General features: G+C 38.1%; 1 long non-coding RNA gene across 1 annotated transcript in view; it reads left to right on the top strand.

Annotated features, from left to right (window-relative positions):
- The first annotated feature begins 968 nt into the window (after window positions 1-968).
- Window positions 969-21,081, top strand: part of LOC307153580 — a 52,724-nt gene continuing 32,611 nt past the window's right edge. Inside the window, exon 1 of the long non-coding RNA XR_013820176.1 lies at window positions 969-1,024. This is a non-coding gene — a long non-coding RNA (uncharacterized lncRNA). The remainder of the gene's footprint in view (window positions 1,025-21,081) is intronic.

The raw sequence follows: 21,081 nt of genomic DNA, 5'->3' as shown, positions 1-21,081 counted from the left end.
ATGTAAAATGATCATTTTTAAACAAAATACAAAATGATGTCGTCAAGAGGCACAAAATAAATTGAAATAATTAAAGCATCAAGCCGCATGCGACAATTATTGATATTTGTATGTGATATTTTCATCTTGGGGGAAAGATCAGAGAATGGGTGTATTAAATCTACATAATTAATCTATAAACACAGCATTCTTAAATGAATTACATTCCAATTAGCCAAACAAATGAACTAATCGGTCAAAACACTGACTCATTTGAATAGTCAGACACAACTGAATCCAATGTTTTTGATTGTTGTGTAACATCCATATCACACCCTCAAATTAAACGCACTCAGTCAAAAACAAAATGTCAGGACGCATCACACATTAGAGGCTAAATGGCTCTTTTCACAATTTTTTGTATTCTCATATAAATATACCTAAGATCAACATCAAATTATTAAGCAAGAGGAGAGCGATTCAAACTCATTTAAAAAAGAATAATACAAAAACAGGTCAGTGAAAATATTGCATATGCATATGTGCATATGTCTAAGTGTCAGATAAACTGATTAGCCAGACAGATTGCTTATTGATTACAATAATCAGTTAGGTTTGCTGATTGACTGTCTTATTTACCAGGCCTGAAGCTTGTCCCATCAGAAAAAAAAACATCAAATAACCAAATTATTTGTATGTTTATATATTTATATTTGCTATGTAAGGTAGTTATGGCAGGATCGTGTGTAGCTATGCTGGTTTGTGGACAGTCAGCTGGCGGCTCTGAATCCCACAGACGAGAATCTCAGGCTTTTTCACATTTAAAATGCACCCGTGGGCCAGACAGCTGAGAACGATTCCTTGGTGTCTCAGAAAAAGGCTGGAGTCTGTTTGCACTGATATTTCACTAGTGGCAGCACTAAGGACACTTGGAAAAAGGGGTGGAGGGGGGTTAATAAAATCTGCGTGTCTCCTCTTCACGCTGGAGGTGTATGAAGGTGATTGTGGATTGGTTAAAGGGAGTCGATGGATTGTCATGCATAAGGTAAGCGCCCGTCCGTGAGCTTTGTTTGAAAGCGCTGATGTTGAGGAGGTGCTGACAGCCCATCGCTGGGGTTTCTAAAGCGAGCAATTTCTGTGCTTTGATTTCTTCCTATGATATGTCAGATGCACAAAACACATTGTGCGATTTGAATTCATTTGCGATATGTCTCTCCTGCCAGTGCTGTCTTTCATGCGCATGTTTTTAGAATAATTTTCCTTGCAACGCATTTATTAGCCGAGTTGCACCTAGCTTGTAGAGTGAATGAGAGTTGTAAGTTAAGCGATACAATTACTAATTATAAAATAATTCATCTTTTTGAACAGTTCCCTTTTTATGTCAAAAAATATCAGAATTAAAATATATTTTAAGTACATTAATGCACTGAATAACAGAAAAGACATTTAAATAGCGAGTGTCGGTTTTCTATCACCCTGCTCATCGGCCATAAGATTACATTCATACTCCATATGCATGCAAGCAGTCATACGTGCACTGCGAGGGGTTTCTCTCACACAGCCAGGGCTGCAGAGGAGATCATTTGAGTCTAATCTGCTGGTGCAGAAGTGTGAGGAGTGAGACTGGACAATGAGACTCCCTCTCCTCTCACCTGAGAGAGGTTTCCGCTTAAATCACGCCTGTCTCACTGGCCACAGACCCAGATCCCCAACTTTAATGGGAAGACAGTTAATAACCTTCTTCTTCTCCTTCTTCTCCTCCTCCTCCTCTTTTTTTATCCCCTGTGCACTATCAATCTGACCTGTCAGGGCACTGCTGAATCAAAGCAAAAGTCCTCTTCACAGATGACTGATTAGAAACGCAAAATCACAAAATCCATCTTCATGGTCACTTTTATTACAGTCATTTTTAAACTGACAGCAACCTGCTCAGGCTCAGAACAGAGCTTGTGGTGCAGATTGTGTCTCTGAGAGAGAGAGAGAGAGAGATGAGAGGATGCAGAGAGGTGGAGAGAAAGCCTAATGTCTGTGGGGATTGGGGTGCATCATTTACATCACACATATACACTTAAATGCTTACATGAACGCACACGCATGCATTTTTGCTTGCATGCATGCATGCACACCCGCGAATGAAATTTACATGTACACATATCATGTTCAGCTGAATTGAGTCTGAATTTTACTGTTGGTATGTATGAGGTCTCAGAGACCCCAGTGATGTAGGTGTAAAAACAATAACAGTAACTCAAAAAATTAACTTAATTTCATTCAAATAATTTAATATGTTCCTAAGACCAAATAAAACCCAGTAAGCAGATTATCCACTATTACAATTATCCAAAATAGTGATGTTGCTGTAGAATTTTTTTTTTTTTTTTTTTTAAACGAATATCATGGCATATGAACAATTATTGTATTCATGTATTTTTATGGAGGATGCTTGCTGCATTTTATAAAGTTGAATTTTTATATACATTTTTCATAAGACCAGAAAAAATTAGGATGTATCAACCAGTCAAGTGTTTTTTAATCAATCTATTAAAATATCCAAGAATATGAGAGATATAAATACATCTATTTGCATTGGGCCTACACAATACGCAAACAAATAAATACAAATAATATAAAACTTGACACCTGGAAAATAGCATTCTAGTTTAGAAAATTAGCTATAATAGCTATTTATGTCTGCAAAAAAAGTAGGTTAAAGCCTACAACACGCATGGACGGTATTTTGGACTAATACGTATGTTTTATATTATTGTAATTCTTTGTAAGAATGCAGCGGTGGAAAAGGAAGTCGTTTTGTCGAATAGGCGACTTTTACTGTTCCATGAGCATGTCTGTCAGGGCCCGGTCCTGGTCTAATCCTTCTCGACATCATTCAGGAGGGGTTACGTGTGTCTTGGTTACGTTCGTACACAGAACAAAGGAAAATGGGTCACGAAAGACAGAAAACACACCATTTCACAGAAACCTGGGGAACAGACAGCCTGCCACATTTAATGTTCTTAAAACATCTGATTGAACAGCTTGTCAAAATATTAAAGCTCACTTATGAAGGCCTAAGAGTTATCTCTGAAGGGCGGGGGGATTATTCTATTTAACAAATGATTTTTTTTGCATTTTGCATGTTGTATGGATTTGAAAAGCCACTGGTAATTTTTTTTAATGTTTTTTTTTTTTGTGCGTGTGTATGTGCGCTTTCATTTGAACATCTTTGTTTATTGTTGATTCATTTATTTAATACATGTCCTGTAAGATGCATTTAGACAAATAAATTAAAAAAAAGCCATCTGTCAGATCATAAACTTCATAACGTCACACAGTCCGACCTAGCCTAAAAATATATGCACCACATTAAAATATGTTTGGACAAGGCTTTAAAGACGTAGGGTTTGGACTAACACAGTCGTGTCAGACTGTGGAAGCAGCTGCGCTCTTGAAATGAATGCCTCTGACTGTACGCCTGTCAGTGGACTGAGACCCGACTGACCTGATGGGTTTGATTACTTCCCTGACATTCAATGGCAATAAAAAACAAGGCATAAAGAGACCTGAGGAAATTTCTGCAGAAATTCCACCGTGCACATCCGTACGTCCACACATACACCCGCGCACAATGAATGCACATGTAAACAACACTCACCCACGCACGCTAACACATATGGTCTGAATAAACATAACAGATACAAGGCACAAAAGCCTTCAAATCTTTAGCTTCATGTCTCCCATAAGAGCCCAAGCGGGTTGCGTTAATCGCACACCATTCGGAAACAGGTACAAATTTGGCCTTGGATATGTCTGAACACTCAAACGACCAATACAGAACTGCACCAGTATTTTACATCTGACTTCATCGATGACAAGCACTAACTGCCATGAAATTCCCTAAAGATTAAATGTCCCGGGACCGTATTCCGTCTGCTCTGCCTTTACTCGACAGGAGGGAACAGAGGAAAGGCAGATAAATCCAAAAGAACCACCCCACAACACTCAGCGAGAGGCAAACCAAGACAAACAGCACATCAAACCTTAGTCTGCAAAGCCTCCTTTTTATCCTGCTGGCATTAAACCCCAGACACACACACACACACACTCGGTGGGAGACTGTACGGAGAGAGAGAGAGAGAGAGAGAGAGAGAGAGAGAGAGAGAGAGAGAGAGAGAGAGAGAGAGAGAGAGAGAGAGAGAGAGAGAGAGAGAGAGAGAGAGAGAGAGAGAGAGAGAGAGAGAGAGAGAGAGAGAGAGAGAGAGACACACTCACATACACACACCCTCACGGTACAGGGACTGAGAAACCCAGACAAACAGAAACGGCACAGAAAGCAAACCGCAGCATTCGAACACAAACACACGAGCCGTTCGCCTACCACACCTGCCTTTGTGTGTCTGCAGCGTCGACTGGCAGTCCTGTCTTTTCTGCAGGGCAACGCAGAGTCCTTTCAAGAACGGGGGAGGCGGATCAGGACAGGTTTTACAGGGGGTAAATCAGCAGGTCAGGGGTTCTCAGGTGGGCTCCGGCAGGAACGCCGTTTGAGAAGGCCGGAGAGGCTAACTTTCAGCAAGTCTGTGATTCCTGGGGTTCATATCCTGACTCCCCCATTTGGGCTCTTCAAAAGAGAAAAAAATAAGAGAGAGAGAGAGAGAGAGAGAGAGAGAGAGAGAGAGAGAGAGAGAGAGAGAGAGAGAGAGAGGAATAGGAAGCACAGGTCATGTAAAATGTATAAGCTGCATTTAAAAATAATTTAATTCTGGAAGCGAGCAGCTCATCTCCTGCCACCGAGGATCCGGGTGAGGGGATACTTCTCTTTTTCTTTTTTTTTTCTTCTTTTTTTTTTCAATGAATGCACCTTTTGTGACAGTCTACATTTCAGCTCAGAGGAAAGCAAGAAATAAGAAAGTTGTTTATGAGCACTAGAGCAAATATTTTTTAGCAAAAAAATCTCTTAAGGTAGTCCAGCCGAGCGTACGACAGTTATCACTGGCATTCGTGAATTACAAGTCGTCCTTCGCTATTTGTTTGCGGTTTTTCCGCTCATTTCGGTCATGTCACACGGGTTGATTTTATATTCGCCATAGACTGAGAGGTATTTAAGCTGGTTGAACTACAGCATTTAGTCGTCGTGTAAGGCGTAGGCTGGTCCTCACAGGTGGGCTTGTGTGTTTTGCACTGGCTGACTCACTTGTAAGCAAAACTCTCTTCAGGAGGCAGCTCAAACAAACCCAAATTACAGGGTTAATGAAAGCTGAGTAAATTAAACAAACTCTCAGCTGCTTATTTGACGTCCATTTAACAAGATATACATTTATTTTTTCCATAAAAACTGCTTTGGCCCCCAAAAAAGAAAAAGAAAACTGCACAGCTTTGCTGCTGCTGAAGGCGGTGTGTTTCCTAAAGCTCTGTTATGCTGTATAATTATGTTATACTTTTGACCTTTGTCAGAAGAAAAAAAATTCTTTGAACATTTTAATGCGAACCATTTCAAACCCCAAACAGAAGAAGAAGAAGAAAAAAAAAAAAAACACAAATGCCATATTTGGTATGTTAAACGTTATACTGTGCCAGCCGAAATGTTTTCTGCCTTCTATTTTCACTTCATATTCTTAAAATGAAAGTTTCTTTGTTGTCTGTCGCCTGATTGAGCATAATCGAAAACATTCCACGCCGCGGAACATTTTTTGCTCACGGATTACTTCGGGAACCTTGTTCGGATTATATTTAGCACATCACGAACGATCCTTTTGCACACGTACACACAGAAATGTCTTATGTAAACAGACCACAACAGTGCTCTGTTATAATAACATGTAAGAGGTACAGGCTGTCTGCGCCACCATCATTTTATGAGAGACATATTGCTGAAATGTCGATTTCTGTTGCTTTTAATAACAAGCACATGACAGGGCACAAAACACAGCATTGTGGGATATTGACCTGGTCGGGGGAAGGAGGGGGCAACGATTTGGTTTGAGGATAATATTCTCTTTAAAGCGCCCTGTGTAAATTGTGCGTATAAAGTCATTGGAAGTGATTCCTCAGGACAGCCTGAGAGGACAGTTACCTGCTGGCTTGAAGAAGCCAATCAATAGCAGGAAATAGAGCCGTGCATGAGGCTGGGAGGCTAGCAAACGGTTAGCGCTAATAAAAACGGCCGATGTCAATATTTGGGAATAACAGACGAGAAGGATAATAGACAAAAGACGGCGTATGCCGCGGCGTACTCAAACAGGGGCTCCGAATTAATGCACAAAGTCCAGCTGCTCCCGAAGGGTAGACCCCCGCGCATTAGTTACCGCAGGTAATGCCAAACTATAGTAAAATCAATGTGCTCAGAAGCGCTATAAAGAGGGACAACACTTCACAGGAGGCATGACTGAGTGTGTTTCTTTTTCTCTCTTCCTCTTGCTCTCGCTCCATCGCAGGGTCACAGAGCTGTTGAATGTGTAGTGCCTTAACAGACGCCCTCAAAAAAAGACTAAATAAATGATGTAGCCTATCGCAAGGTGTGCGCTTCACACACACAGAAGAAATGACAACCGATCCAATTTCATCTGTGCTGCCTTAATGACAATTTAATATTTCTAGAATGGCCATGAACTAACCGACAGTTCGCTTGCTGTGCCGCTCTTAAAATTACTCTAATTTTGAGGTTGTTTGGTAAAATAGGACATTATCCATGAGAAATTAGTGTCATCATATTTATATTTTCCTTTTATGGGACCTTTAAATGCTATTGTTTGTCCTTCATAAACCCAGTTTTCACAAAACCCCCACACAAGAGACAATGTCTAACTACCTCAAAAATTATTTCCGTAGAGAAAAGTTTGTTTTTTTATTACATCTAATCATGATATTACCCAAATAAATAAATAAATAAATATTTATTATATATATATACAGTGCTATGCATAAGTTTAGACACCCATGCTAAAGTTGACTAAAAAGAGGAATAAAAAATCATCGTTTGGAAATTGAACTTAATGCCTTAATTAAAAAAATTAGGAAAAATCCAACCTTTAAGGACACCAATTTTCTTTGTGAATGAATAATGTATCGTAAATAAATAAATGTTCTTCCTTAAAATACAGGGTGCATAAGTCTGGACACCCCTATGTTAAATTCCCATAGAGGCAGGCAGATTTTTATTTTTAAAGGCCAGTAACTTCATGGATCCAGGATACTATGCATCCTGATAAAGTTCCCTTTGCCTTTGGAATTAAAATAGCCCCACATCATCACATAGCCTTCACCATACCTAGAGATTGGCATGGAGTACTTTCCATAAGATCATCTCTCAATGCAAATCAAACCAGCTATTAGGCTAACTGAAATAAAACCATGCCAATCTCTAGGTATGGTGAAGGCTATGTGATGATGTGGGGCTATTTTAATTCCAAAGGCCAAGGGAACTTTATCAGTCAACTTTAGCATGGGTGTCTAAACTTATGCATAGCACTGTATATATATATATATGAATATGAAAGAGTCAAATTCAGCAGTCATAGTGCTTCATGAAAAATGGAATTGTAGAAATAATAGTAGGATGAAATTGTCTCAGTCTTTCTCAGACGCACTGAACGAAAGTACTTGTATAAAATAGCATGTAAGAACAGAGAACGGCATACGAGACGCTGCTATTTAGAGACTCTCTCACCGCATTTGGCCATTTCCTCTCACCCATTTGGACTAGATGGATCCTGAACAATTGAGTTTGAAGGATTAGTTCACTCACAATAAAAATTCTGTCATCTTTGCTCACTCTCATGGCATTCCAAATCATATGACTTTCTTTGCGCACGAAACAGAAAGAATTACGAATAATGTCCTGGTTGCTCTTTTCCATGGAATCACAATGAATTGCGGTTAGAGCTTTTAAGCTTTGAGAAGGATGCAAAAGCAGCATTAAAGTACCATAAAATCATGAATGCAGGCCATGCATCTTATGAGCTATATTCCAAGTCTTCCGAATCCATAAAACAGGAGACATTTTAAGACATTAAGGGGGGAAAAAAACTGATGTCCAGTTTATAAACAAAACATTATTTTGAATCAGGTCTTTTCAATGTCCAGATCCAGTTTGCAAATCCACTTTGAATGATTAATTAAATTAAGTGACTCAATGATCCTGTCGCAGCTCACTGGAGGGGACGATTATCAGTAAACACCAGCTTAAATTTCAGTCTGTTTCTTACACAAAGCTATCGTATGACTTCAAAAGTCTTGAAATTTGTATGGACTACCTTAAAAGTAGTGTAGGCAATTTCAGAGAGGCTAGCAATAGCAAGCTAGCTTTAAAAGCATTAGATACCACCCTCCCTTCAGAACGTCTACAAAGTCACGCCTCCTTCGAAACACATGAACGCACAAGTCATGCACAGCCAGAACAGATTCAGCAAAGCTTCATAAGAGACGGTATTAAATTACCTCATGTCTCAAAGCACATAACATTACAATAATAATGAACGTAAACAACTTGCAGAGCTCTTACTTGTACCATCTGACTGCTGCAGATTCATTTCGCATTGATAGTGTTGACATAGAAACGCATAAATCATAGTATGAGGACGTGAACAGCTCCGGGTAGAACTTCACGGGCTGCCGTCTCTAAATCGCGGTTACGACATGAAGTGAACGCAGTATAAGCTCGTTGTTTTTGTTCAAGAAGAACTGTAAAAGGAACTGCTGTTTGTTTGAGGTCCTCAATGACTGTCTACATCTGACGTGTGATGTCTGAGCGAGCAGGGTGAGCGGAGGAACGGATATACATATGACATGTATATCACATATTGACAGGCAGGTAGGACATTCGGACCGAATGCAATGATTGGACGAACATTTTTTGATCCTGAGATTTCCACAGTCGATATAAATTTGTTTAATATTTAGACCACTTTTATCATTGATTGCTACCAGGATGTGAAGAGAGTTTTTAACCAGAATAACAAAGTGTTTATGAAAAAAATGCCTACCTTACCTTTAATTGTATATTATAGTGTTTATTATTTCTAAAGTTTGAATGCTTCAGTCACAAGTCATTGTGTTTGCATGGAAAAGACAGACATTATTACAAAATTCTCCTGTAAGAAAAAAAGTAATCCAGATTTGGAAGGATATGAGGGTGAATAAATGAGAACAGAAATACTATGTTTGGTTCTGTTGACTTTTTAGGCTACTTTGACAGCAGCTGAAACAAGGTCAGATATACACTTTTCTTTGACGCATGTCATAGGCACACTTCTGGTACCTGTCCAGTTCCAACATGCCATTGTACAGATTGATGTTGCACATGGGCGACATGCTGTCTATATACATAAGCACATATTCATCATTGGTGTGAGAGGTGGACATGTACCTGGGGCTGAAGGGGGCAGGACGACCTCCTCATCATCCGGTGACCTGATCTAAAGCACTCGCACAAACCGACACTGGACAGGAAACAGGAGAACGGCCACTGAATGCAGGTAGAAGCCGGATGACATTACTTGAACTGGAGGAAACAAAAAAAAGTCCAAAGAATTGATTGGACATGTTATATCAAAATATTGAAATTATATCCATTATATACAAATCTTTGTGACTAAAACCCAAACAGAAAATATGCTTTAGGCTTACAACCGAGGTGTGTGAAATGCATTTGGGCGTCTATAATGACTGGCTTCAGACCCAACACAATGCACAGTTGAGAAGTGCAGAAGTCTGTCATGTGAATTTTCCATCCACTCTTCAACACACTGTAATTTGGGCTGCATTCAAAATGGCCACCACTTTTTTTTTTCTCTTTGCTGCGCGTCCATCCATTACCTCCTCATGATGCCCAGAAAACATTTCAATTGGATTGTGATGGCCTGTTTGGGGCCTTTGATCCTTCTCCCTTTTAAGACCTCCATTGTTCAAGATTCACCATCCTGTGCTACCGAGAGGCTGACCCTAGGCAAATCTTCATAATGAGCTTCTTGTCTGATCCATTATGGATTCTTGGATGTGCCCACATCACACATGCCTCTGGTACATATTTCTGTTTCCCCCATCCTCAAAATGCTCATAAATGTATAAAGGAGAATCAAAATCCAGCAAAACACACTCATCAAAGTCCTCAAGGCAGCGATTGATTTAGCTCATATGAATGTAGACATTGCACAGCCCTAATGAAAGATTAAAGACTAGTTGAGAGCATTACAATTTAAAACAAATTACTCAAGATGGATTTCATCTCTTCCCATACACAATTGAACAATATGCTTCTCTTTGCCTACATGAACTAGTCTGGTAATATAGTTTGAGTTCTGCTTTGAAGTTTTACAGCATGTGTGGGTGCACATATATAGGGGAGACCAGGGATTGCTGTAGCATGGGTAAGACCATCACTTTAACCACTTACGTACAAGGGTGTAATCTTTGATGAAATCACAGGCAACAGCCAAAGTCTAGAGGTAAAAAAAACAAAACAAAAAAACATTTTGAGGCAATAAAGTAACAATTCGCTTCTGTCTTTTAGTTGAATAAATTAATGGATGTTAAATGACAAAACTGTTTGTTGTAAACTGGATGATCAACGAATGCTTATATGCTTTGTGATAGTTGCTCATGAGTCCCTTGATTGTTAAAGCAAAGTCCCTTTTAAGGCAAGTCATTTCACTCAGCGGCCATCTTTGAAACACCTCTCGGGCAGCTATTTCAGTCATGCAAGTGCAGCTCATATCTCTTTGAATGGGGAAACATAAAATTCTCCAAAGCTGTTCAACCAAGTTTACGATTAAATTTCATATTTAAAATCATAAATTAAATCTGACAGCCATCTCAAATTTTGTTTCTAAATGCTCAAATCATGACAAAAAAATATGCAGTCCTAAGCACGCGTCTCTGAATACTGTTTCTATAGCATTTTCTTATTTTGTTTTTCATTTAGCACTGCCCTTCAGAAACTACCTCTAAGATCATCCAATTAAAAAAGTCAACACCCCAAACTTATATTATATATATATATATATATATATATATATATATATATATATATATATATATATAGTGAAGTAGTTTGTAACAAAAGTGCTTTTTATCTTGACAATCATTTACACAGTTTAAGTTGTAAAATTTTGAAACAATATAACATCTGTAGCAGATAAATATGGTAACATCAAAGTTTGAGATACACACCACTAAAAACAACACTGAGTTACAGATATTAAAGTAAAACATATTACAACCATCCTGACATTTCCCTACAGTTTATACTTTGCATGTGTTCAAAGCTTCATTGCAATACTATAGACACATGTGAAATAACACCTTCAGGGTTAAATTGATAAATCAGTAAACCTGCTTTACGAGACCAAAGAAAAGTGGCATAGAAGAGCAAAAAAAAATAAAAACACTTCTGTTTAAGACAAATGCATGTCAATGAATTGATATTAGAAAGGCCTACACAAGGCTCTGAGGGCAAGACACTTATTTATATTTATGTATGTACAAACAAATACAAAATATGGTTCAAGTATGAAAAGCATGCTAGCTCATATCCTGCATGTTATCATTCAGTATTAGGCAAATAGATTTCCACATTGTTTTCTGAAGTATAGTACGGCAAGAGCCGAGAACCATCTAAATGCTTTTTTACGATTGCCTCGAGAGGAAACTTTCCAGAAAAAAAGTCAGAAAACAAACAACAGATAGACAGAAAAAAGGAAGGGGAGGAAAAAAAAAGGAAAACATCAATTGTCCTTCTTGAGAACGACATGCTTTGTAGCTCTTCTGTCATATCTCATGGAGTCGAATGGACAGCAGGATTGCTGGCTTGACTGACTTTCTGACATCCCCAGAGACAGCGTTCTCTTTCCGGCACCTCTCAGGAGACGGCTGGACTTTATGAATTAGTTACAAGCTTTGTCCTTTTCTTATTGCATGGCAGATGAAACCCACACCAGATAAGACAGAGGTGCAGGAAAAGAAAGCAAGAACATCAATTGGAGTGAATTGTGAATTTTTTTTGGGGGGGAGGAGGGAGATGGGAAGTAACAGCAAATGAGAGAAAAAGTTTTGCTCGCATTTGCAAATGAAATGCAGCTGCGTGTCATTTTTGGCCTCCACCCGTTCTAAGATTGGAAAGATGGAGTGCGTGTGTGTGACGGTGGAAGAGTTCTGTCTCCTTTGTGACCATTTGCTTTGACCTAAAACGCGGCTGGGGGGAAACAGCACTTTTTACAGTGTGTGGCTCAATGTCGAACTTATATTTAATATATGACATTTCACACAAATCATCCGACCAAAGACATGACCCTGGGGTATTTTTGCAGATTGCTTTTTCAGTACCTCAGCAACTGTGGAATTACTCTTCCTCAAGAAAGCCTTTGAGTTGGACGAGGTGATCACCTCGGATGGCTGTGGCCATCCTGATCTGGAACAGCTCAGAGAAAGTGATATCATGATCGTAGAGCCATGCTAAATTGAAAACATCTTGGTGGCTGGAGGCTGTACAAAATACCCATATATTACATATTGTATAACACTCAATTGGCCGGTCAGACAATTATTCTGTTGTGGCATCTCAGATGGTCTGTTTTTAAGCTTACCTTCATATCTGCAAGCGTTCATTTATAATAGGGCAAATGTTTTAGGGCTGAAGAATGTTGTTGTCTTTTCTGTGGCTCCAAAAGGAATTCCAGTTCACCTAAAAATGAGAATTCTGTCATTGTTTACTCACAAATATGAATAGCTTCTTTCTTCAGAAGAACACAGAACATGTTTAGAATGTTAACTGAAATATCGAACTTATATTTAGTTAAATATAACGCACACAACACAACCAAATCCCACCATCCCAAGAAGAAAGGCAAAAGAGCGTTCCACATTCTCAAGGTTAGTGTCAGGCCTGGGCTGTGTTGAATCCACAGAGCCTGTTCCACAGTTCCAGGTTTCTCCTCAGAGACAGCAGCATCCCCATTCTGTCTCTACCCACTTACTCTAATTAAGCAATTATTTTGTGCTAACACTATTAAAATTGAATAAAGAACACAAAAGATGAAAGCGTACTGTATATTAGCTGTGTACAGCTAATATACCCCCCTCCACCACAACAGAATAATTAGCCGTTCTCCCTCAGGGCAGAGGAAAACCTGTTTTTAATTGGAATCCAGCCGGGACTTTACCAGTATTAAAATACATGAGGCTTCAGCAACAATAAAATACACAGAATTTGATATGTTTGCTGAACTTGTTTATCTTGAATCTGCCGGGTAGTTGTATTAAGAAACGTGGGTGGTAGCTAAACTCAGTCACAATTACAAACATATTTTGGCCTCATTTTGTACTTATTCTGGCTTTTTTTAATAATGGATACAAGTGTGACTAAGGGGATCCTATCAAATTCAGGGCAGATGCTTTTCTGCCAATTTGCAACAAACCTTTGGTTTTCTTATATGGGCAATTAGCCGCTGTTCTGACTGTCTTTTTCTGCGGCTATTAAAAGCAAAGTCGGCTCGGCTAGTCTGGTCCGGACGGGTGGGTGTGTTTTGGTCAGGAGGCCTTACATAGCCCTCCCTCCCACCGCCTGATTAAACCAACGAGATTCCCCAGCCTATGGTCGTTTCCCGCGGGACTCGCCCCGACCCTGCGCAGGGAGGCTGATGCTGAGGCTGTGGGTATCGGCCCGGTCGCCTTTGTTTTCTTCCAGCCCTGTCATTTCCCTCCCTCTCTCTGCCTCAGTCAAGTTCAAGGATATCCTCAATTGGCTGACTGCAGGTCATTTCCTAGGACCTTTGAGCGCTGTGATGCTAGTTCACCCACAAAACCTCCACTCCGCCAACCGGCCTATAAACATTTGGTAAAGGGATTAAGTCACGTGCGCACCTTATGAAAATACATCCCAAGCATTACATTTGGTTATAGAAGGGGGGTTCTGCCGTGTTGCAAATTTCTCCTTCGCCTAAATGGAGAAAAGGTGATTTTTTTTTTTTTTTTTACGCATCCTGCTGACGGAGGGCAAAAAAGATCCCAAACGTTTTCTGTCGGCCGTACTGTTGATGGATCAACATCATGTGTCTTACTTGAGTGGAAATGGGGGACAGACAATTGGCTAGCTGTGACTCACAACCAGAATCAGTATGCTTGGAAATGAAAAACAACCGGGGGGAAAAAAATTATAAATAAAAAAAATAAAAACAGAAAATATTTCCCACCCCAAGCAAAAATATTAAATTAAACTAGTTTATTCTAGATGTGTCTGGAATGAACACAAAGCTAGAAGACGGCAAGAACATGCAAGGAAGAAAATATTGGCTTTTTGATCCTGCTTTTTTCAAAAGGCATATTCAAAAACATGCCATTTCTCAAAAACATTTTTTTAAGACAACAGCTTTGAATGAATAAAGGCAGAATTGATCTGACCATTTTAAAGCGATCCTTCAGCACATTATCACATAAAACAGAACTACTATGATTTCAGATTGTTAATTTTGGATGTTAATGCAATATTACTTTCTCAATAATTCCCTATTAATTCACTGGAAACATATTTCTGGTTTCAGCCGGTAAACAATATTTGCAATTTATGCCAATATCTGCATAAAATCAAATATACATGTTTGATCTCGGAATTTCCCTAATGGTTGAATGGATTTTAATTACAAATCCCAAATTAACTTTCCACAAATCATTAGCATTCTAATGATTTCCCTACTCATTTCTTATTTATAAAGAAAAAATAAACCACACTTGGAGAAATGCTTATTTTCATTATATATATATATATATATATATATATATATATATATATATATATATATATATATATATATATATATATATATATAATGAAAATAAGCATGCATATATATATATGCAGGCCTTTATACTCTTTATCTCTGAGGCACAGAGCATCAGAATTATGTAAAACTATGGAATATGTTAAAGGTTGATAGGGATACTGAAGGAAGGCAGGGGGCTCTATAGGGGATGTATGTGGGTTGCTGTCTGTTTGTCTCTATATGTACATGTCCATCTATCATGCCATCTGCGGGTCTATCAGTTCCTTCTTGGATGTGTAGGAGGAAATAAATTTAGCCCCCCTGCTTTAAAAATGCACATACATTTCCATACATTGGGGGTGAGTTAAAGGGGCTTAAACCTATTTCCCCAACAAACCCAAAACACCAACAGAGGGAAGATAAATGCGTCTGTCCCTTTTTCCAGCCGCTGCTGAAAATCCCCCCATCGCAATATTTATCTTAATAAGGGGGCGCAGTGACAGGGAGCGCTATTGCACACGGCCTCACCTGCACATTTTTTAATCCCACTCTGCGTTATCATACAGGGTGGGAAACCCAAATGAAGCGGAGTCGTCACCCTTTTAGGACACATGGTCTTGCGTCTAACATCTATTCACGATTCGCTCAGCTGTCACAACATGTTACCTCATTTGCAGATATTTTACCTGTACACACTCTCTCCCTTCTCTTTCTATACGCCTGCCTTTGATTATTTGTTGTTTTGTTCCCAAAAAAAAAAAAGTATCGTCACATCTCTTCGCCTAGAAAATTCAGATAAAAGACGACTAGTTCGAATAAATGATGAGACTCACTTTCCGGATTCAGAAAGCTGTTATAAAAATCTACAGATTAAAGAAAGTTTTACTCACCAATTTAGAAAGTTCCATTTCGTTCTCCTCAGACACGAGGCCGTTTGCGCTCTTTCTAGTTATGTTTATTGTATTGTTTTGTTTTTTAAAGGTGAAACACTATGGGTTGGCTGTCACAGAGCAGGCTGGTGTGTGTCCCTCTCACATTTGAAATGCGGGGACGGGTGAGGAGAGATATGCACATACAAAAAACAGGGTTTATATCTTTCACCAGCATCTCTTCTACAGGCCAAAGCAGAGAGAGAGAGAGCGAGCAGAGAAATCAGAGGGGGAGAGAGCATGACAGAGTAGGTTGCCATTCTGTCACCTCGACCTCTAAACACGGAGTGTATCAAGCTCCACTGCCTTACTTTCACACATTCACACACACAAACACACTCACAGACAGCGACTACTGCATCTACATAACCACTGAAGCATTTCACATATTAAACTTCAGTTTCACATTCAAGTCTATTCCTATTCAAAGTTTTGTTAGGCTCACTTTTTTTTGTCACATTTGTGTAATTCTAAAACTTATTGGCTGTTACCCAGCAAATGTAAGGGTGGCGAGTTTATTCGAGTTGTATGGAGATGACAGAATGAGGGATGTATAAAGAAATCACACAGAGACACCAGTGTTCCTTCAGCTTTATGCAAAGCGAAGATATTATAATAAAGATATTACTGCAATGTTTTTTTTCAAATATTCAGTTAATTTAAAAAAATAATTATAATTTAGATTTTAATTATTTCACAAGCTATTACATGTTTAGAAATATAATACACCAATTATTTACACATGAAAAAATAAAAAATTACACAGGAATCAAACAATTATTAATGGTAACACATTAAAGCATTAACTAACATTAACTAACACATTTTTTACAGCATTTATTCATCCTTTAGTTAATAAAAATACAACTGTTCATGTTAGTTCACAGCGCATTAAATAATTGTTAACAGAAATGACTTGATCTTAAAAATGTAAATGCAAAAATAACATTAAGTAAGATTAAGATGTAGAAGTATTGTTCATTGTTAGTTAATGTTATCTAATGTAGTTAACTAATGTTATCTAATGTAGTTAACTAATGTTATCCAATTAAACATTATTGTACAGTGTTACCGGAATACTTTTGTGTTGTAAAAACACACAAATATATTAAATGTAATAATATATGAATAACTATTATAATAATAATTAATATAATATTGTGGTCCCGATTCCAGGAAACAATAGCGTAAATTGAAAGTGGACTGACACCTGGTCTAAAATGAACCAAAAATCAACATCATAAACCTGTCAACAGGATAATGTTTTTTTTTTTTCTTTTTTTCAGCATGATTAATAAACTCTGTTTGAAAGCATCATCTAGATAATATAATAGCAATTTATGAGTTAGCACACCACACACAAATATGCAACACAATCAACACTTGTTATGAACACAACACTTGAAAATAAAAGATGACACTTTTGAACCGGTGCAGAAACTCAATCGGACCTTGTAAGACGATCGTGGCCCGGTTGTCCTTGAATTGAGAGTGAGGAAAAAAAAACCATAACCAGCCTCCCGAGGGTGTCCACATGCAAACTCATCCTTTCTTTTCCCACCATCATCGGCTTCTTTTTCTCTCACGCTTTGCCTCTCAATCCCTCTCTCTCTCTGATTTCCCACAAGCCTCGGGCAGACGGAATGTCAATCAGCACCATGTGCTGATAAATTAGCACAAGTGTTTCTCTGATACACTGTACCTCATCCCGACACATCGGATAGAAATCTGCACAACGCTGACAGTTGACTGTCTCTCAGGCCAAGCCGAACACAAACACACATACTATTAGAGGAGAGAGAACAGCGGCAGATCCAGGAAAATTCTCAAGATTTCATTCCACTGAGAAGCTAAGAGCAAAAATAGAAATTGCTTCCCCCTTTCTTTTTGTTTGGGGGAGCACTTTTACGGTGGTGTTTGTGTGTGTGTGGATGGTACAGGGTCCTTTCATTACAAGTGGAGGCAGATCTTATTACCTGAAGTAGTATACAGACATATGTTTCTCATGAAGGGCCTTAGCGAGTCAAATGAATTCTCTGAAGTTACATGGCGACTGCTACTCTTCTCTTTGAAATTGGGCACACCGTGCTCCATAATCAATAAGTCAAGCTATCACACACACACACACACACAACAGACCCCGTGGCATTTTAGATGAAAAACTTCAATTTACTTATAGAATAAATTCAGATTCACTTTGTAAATTGGAGACAAACCGAAAAGCATTAAACTATGCAAATTCGAAAAGTTTCCACACTGGACTTGTGGCGAAAGAAGAAAGGAAGTACACGAGGTCCCCGATATTTACATGTTCGGTGCTTTAGTGGAGGCGGCAGACGGACATGCTCGATGAATCTTTGTTTCGGTCTGAAAATAATTACTTACATCATGGTTGGGTGCCAAACTGTGCCAAATCCCTTCTGAAATTTCAAAGCAATGGTTGTTACTTTAAAAGCAAACTAGTTTTTTAAGCCAAACTAGATGTGAGGCCTGCTGGTTTTGTACAAGAAAAAGTTAATTTGTGGGTAGGAATAATAAATATTAATTAAAATATTACTACTGCAGACAAATTTTCTAAATACATTTATTGTTATTGACATTATTCGATTTTGAATTATTTCACAAGCAGTTAGATAAAATAATATATTTATAATACAATAAACAACTTATTAAAATAAACAATAAAAAGTAAAGATTGATTAAAAGATCAATTTATTATTATTAATATTTATTCAATTCTGAAGCCATTATATAAAATAGTATATTTATAATATAACAAACTAATTATTTTATTAATGTAAAGAATTTAAAAAAGGATCAAATAAGAATTAGTAGAAATTAGTAGTAAGAACCAGTTACTTTTAAATACTTTTAACAGTAACCATATTGTGGTTCAGGTATACTCTACGTTATGGGGACAAAATGTCCCAACAAAGATGGCAATTTCTGAAATCATTGTCCTTGTGGGGACATTTTTTGGTCCCCATGGGGAAAACAGCGTATATATCATACTGAGTGATGCTTTTTGAAAATCTAAAAGTGCAGAAAGTTTTCTGTGAGGGTTGTGTTTAGAAGAATAAAAATCATTATGTCCCCATAAAATGGAATCCCAACAGGTGCTCTTGGTTCCAGGAAACAATATAGTGTGAATCAAAAGTGGACTGACACCTGGTCTAAAAATGGCCAGGCCATTGAGCTAAGTCCAGGGTCAGTGTTATATAATATTATATAAAAATAATAATCATAATAAATCCTACTTATGATCATCAGTAGAAGCAGCAGCACAAAGATAATTCGCTGTAATAATACTTGTGATAACTGTGACACTTCCAGGACAGGTGTGTGTGTGTGCGTGTGAGTGTGCGCGTGTTGTGCTATTTATGGTGGTTGTTGAAACTCGTGCTGAACATGGCAGTGCGGATACCATCCGATACAAACTCCTGGCAGCAGAGACTTTGATTCGCAAATCGTCTCTTTTTTTGCATGACATTTATATGCTCTCCATGAAAACTGACACATGTTGCCAAGACAACTGTGATGGCTCAGCACCATGACAACAAAGCAAAACACTGACGGTGCCAAAGAAGAGTGGGAAAATCCCCCCAAAAATGCCAGAAATTTCAGCAAAACATTCAATGTGTCTCAGCGAGAGACTAGAAGTGAAAAGACATGGTAAGATAAGGCTGAAGATTCATTAATTCTCAACCTGTTAGCTACGTTTAAGGGAAGAACCTTCCGGGTGCAATAATCTATAAGATCAAGCTAAGTGCTGCATCTGTGAGGGAACCCGATCTCCCGGATCAAATAGCAGCAATTAAGATGTCAAAATGGTGGGCTAATTGTGTTCAGACTCATTAACAGATCTGAAACGCAGGGTAACAGGATACAAAAGAGGAGAAAATAGTTCAAAGAAAGCCTTAAGTGTTGCCATGAAGTCAAATCTCTCATTATACCAGATTGTAATTAACTGTGGAATAAAGAAAGCTCAGTTAAGGAGGACCACCGCCAGGACATGGTAAACAATTTAGTCTTGAAAAAATGTGCAATTGATTTCGCACAGTCTCAGAATTGTGTATATGAATTCAATTTCGTCTAGTCATTTACAAAAACAAATGCCTCACCTTCTATATTCATACATGCCGACTACATCCCAGAAACAAGAGAAGACGGTTTATCCTGCCGCATTTCCTCATATATTTCCCAAAAGTCCTTTTAGGAAGTCTCTAACAATACAAAAGCACATGCTCTGGCTACAAGGCAATGTCATTTTTTGTCACCTTGTAAATACTGACATATTTCAGAGCTTTTTTTGCCATATATGAGGTGGAGAAAGCGCAGATGTATCTAAAGGAAAGACCAGAGGAGAAGTGTGAGCTGTCTGCCGGTGCCACTAATGCTACACAAAACTGTCTGCTTTTCAGTTCAGGGTTCCCATTTCAACTTGAAAGCAGTGCAGATTGTGCCTTAAAGTTAATGCCGCCATCGGAATGCTAATGGCGCTGAATTTTCTGAGCGTCAGAATCATTTCCTTGTCTGAACCGGTGCACAATCCTGTTGATTTAGTAGAGTTTTTCAAGGGCGTGCCAGAGCCAGCGAAACAGGACTGTGCATCAGTCAGTGCTTCTTTAATTCACATAAAACAAAGATTTACTTCCACTGCTTCAGGACATGTTGCTGATAAATACATTAAACACTTCTGAGAAAAATCTAAGGAACCTGCTTGTAATGAAAAAGTAAAGTGGCACCTGTAAGGTGAAGAGGTTTGATTGTCTACACTGTAAAAAATAATTTAAAAAAATAAGTTGCTGCCTTAAATTTTTAAGTAGCCTACAATCAACTTGGATGTTCAAGTGATTTCAACTTAAATTACATTAAGCTGACTTGGATCTTGTATAACTAATTAAAAAAAAGTAGAAAATTGCTTAACTTATTTTGATGAGTTAAAGCAATGTAAAAACATACGTTGTCATAACTTTTTGATCATTTTTTTTTTACAGTGTACATAAAGCTCAGATCAAATGAGCTTAATGTAGATGGGTCCATAAAACATGTTCACATATGACATATTTCTTTCTTTCCATCTCACATTCTATACTGTTTTGTCTCCCATTTTATTTTTCTTCAAACACTTTATTGCCTTCCAGCAAAGGCAGCTTTAAAGGGATAGTTTTAATAATATATTTTTTTAATCTGTTCCTCATACTAAAAAAGTATGACTTTTCATGAATATAGCACGTGTCGTGTTATTTTTATGATGTTTTATGGCAATTTTTCACAAAATTGTGAAGTTTGACTGACCCAGCCCCCATTTTCTTATATCATATGAAAAATATTGTTAGCTAAAATAACACTAAATCACTTTTAGTTAATGTTGAAATAAAATAATAAATAGTAGATGAAAAACTTTAGTAAAAGTACTAAAATTACAA

This window comes from Squalius cephalus (assembly GCF_949319135.1).
Source record: "Squalius cephalus genome assembly, chromosome: 25".
Classification (NCBI taxonomy): domain Eukaryota; kingdom Metazoa; phylum Chordata; class Actinopteri; order Cypriniformes; family Leuciscidae; genus Squalius; species Squalius cephalus.
This window is presented reverse-complemented; position numbering and strand designations above follow the sequence as displayed.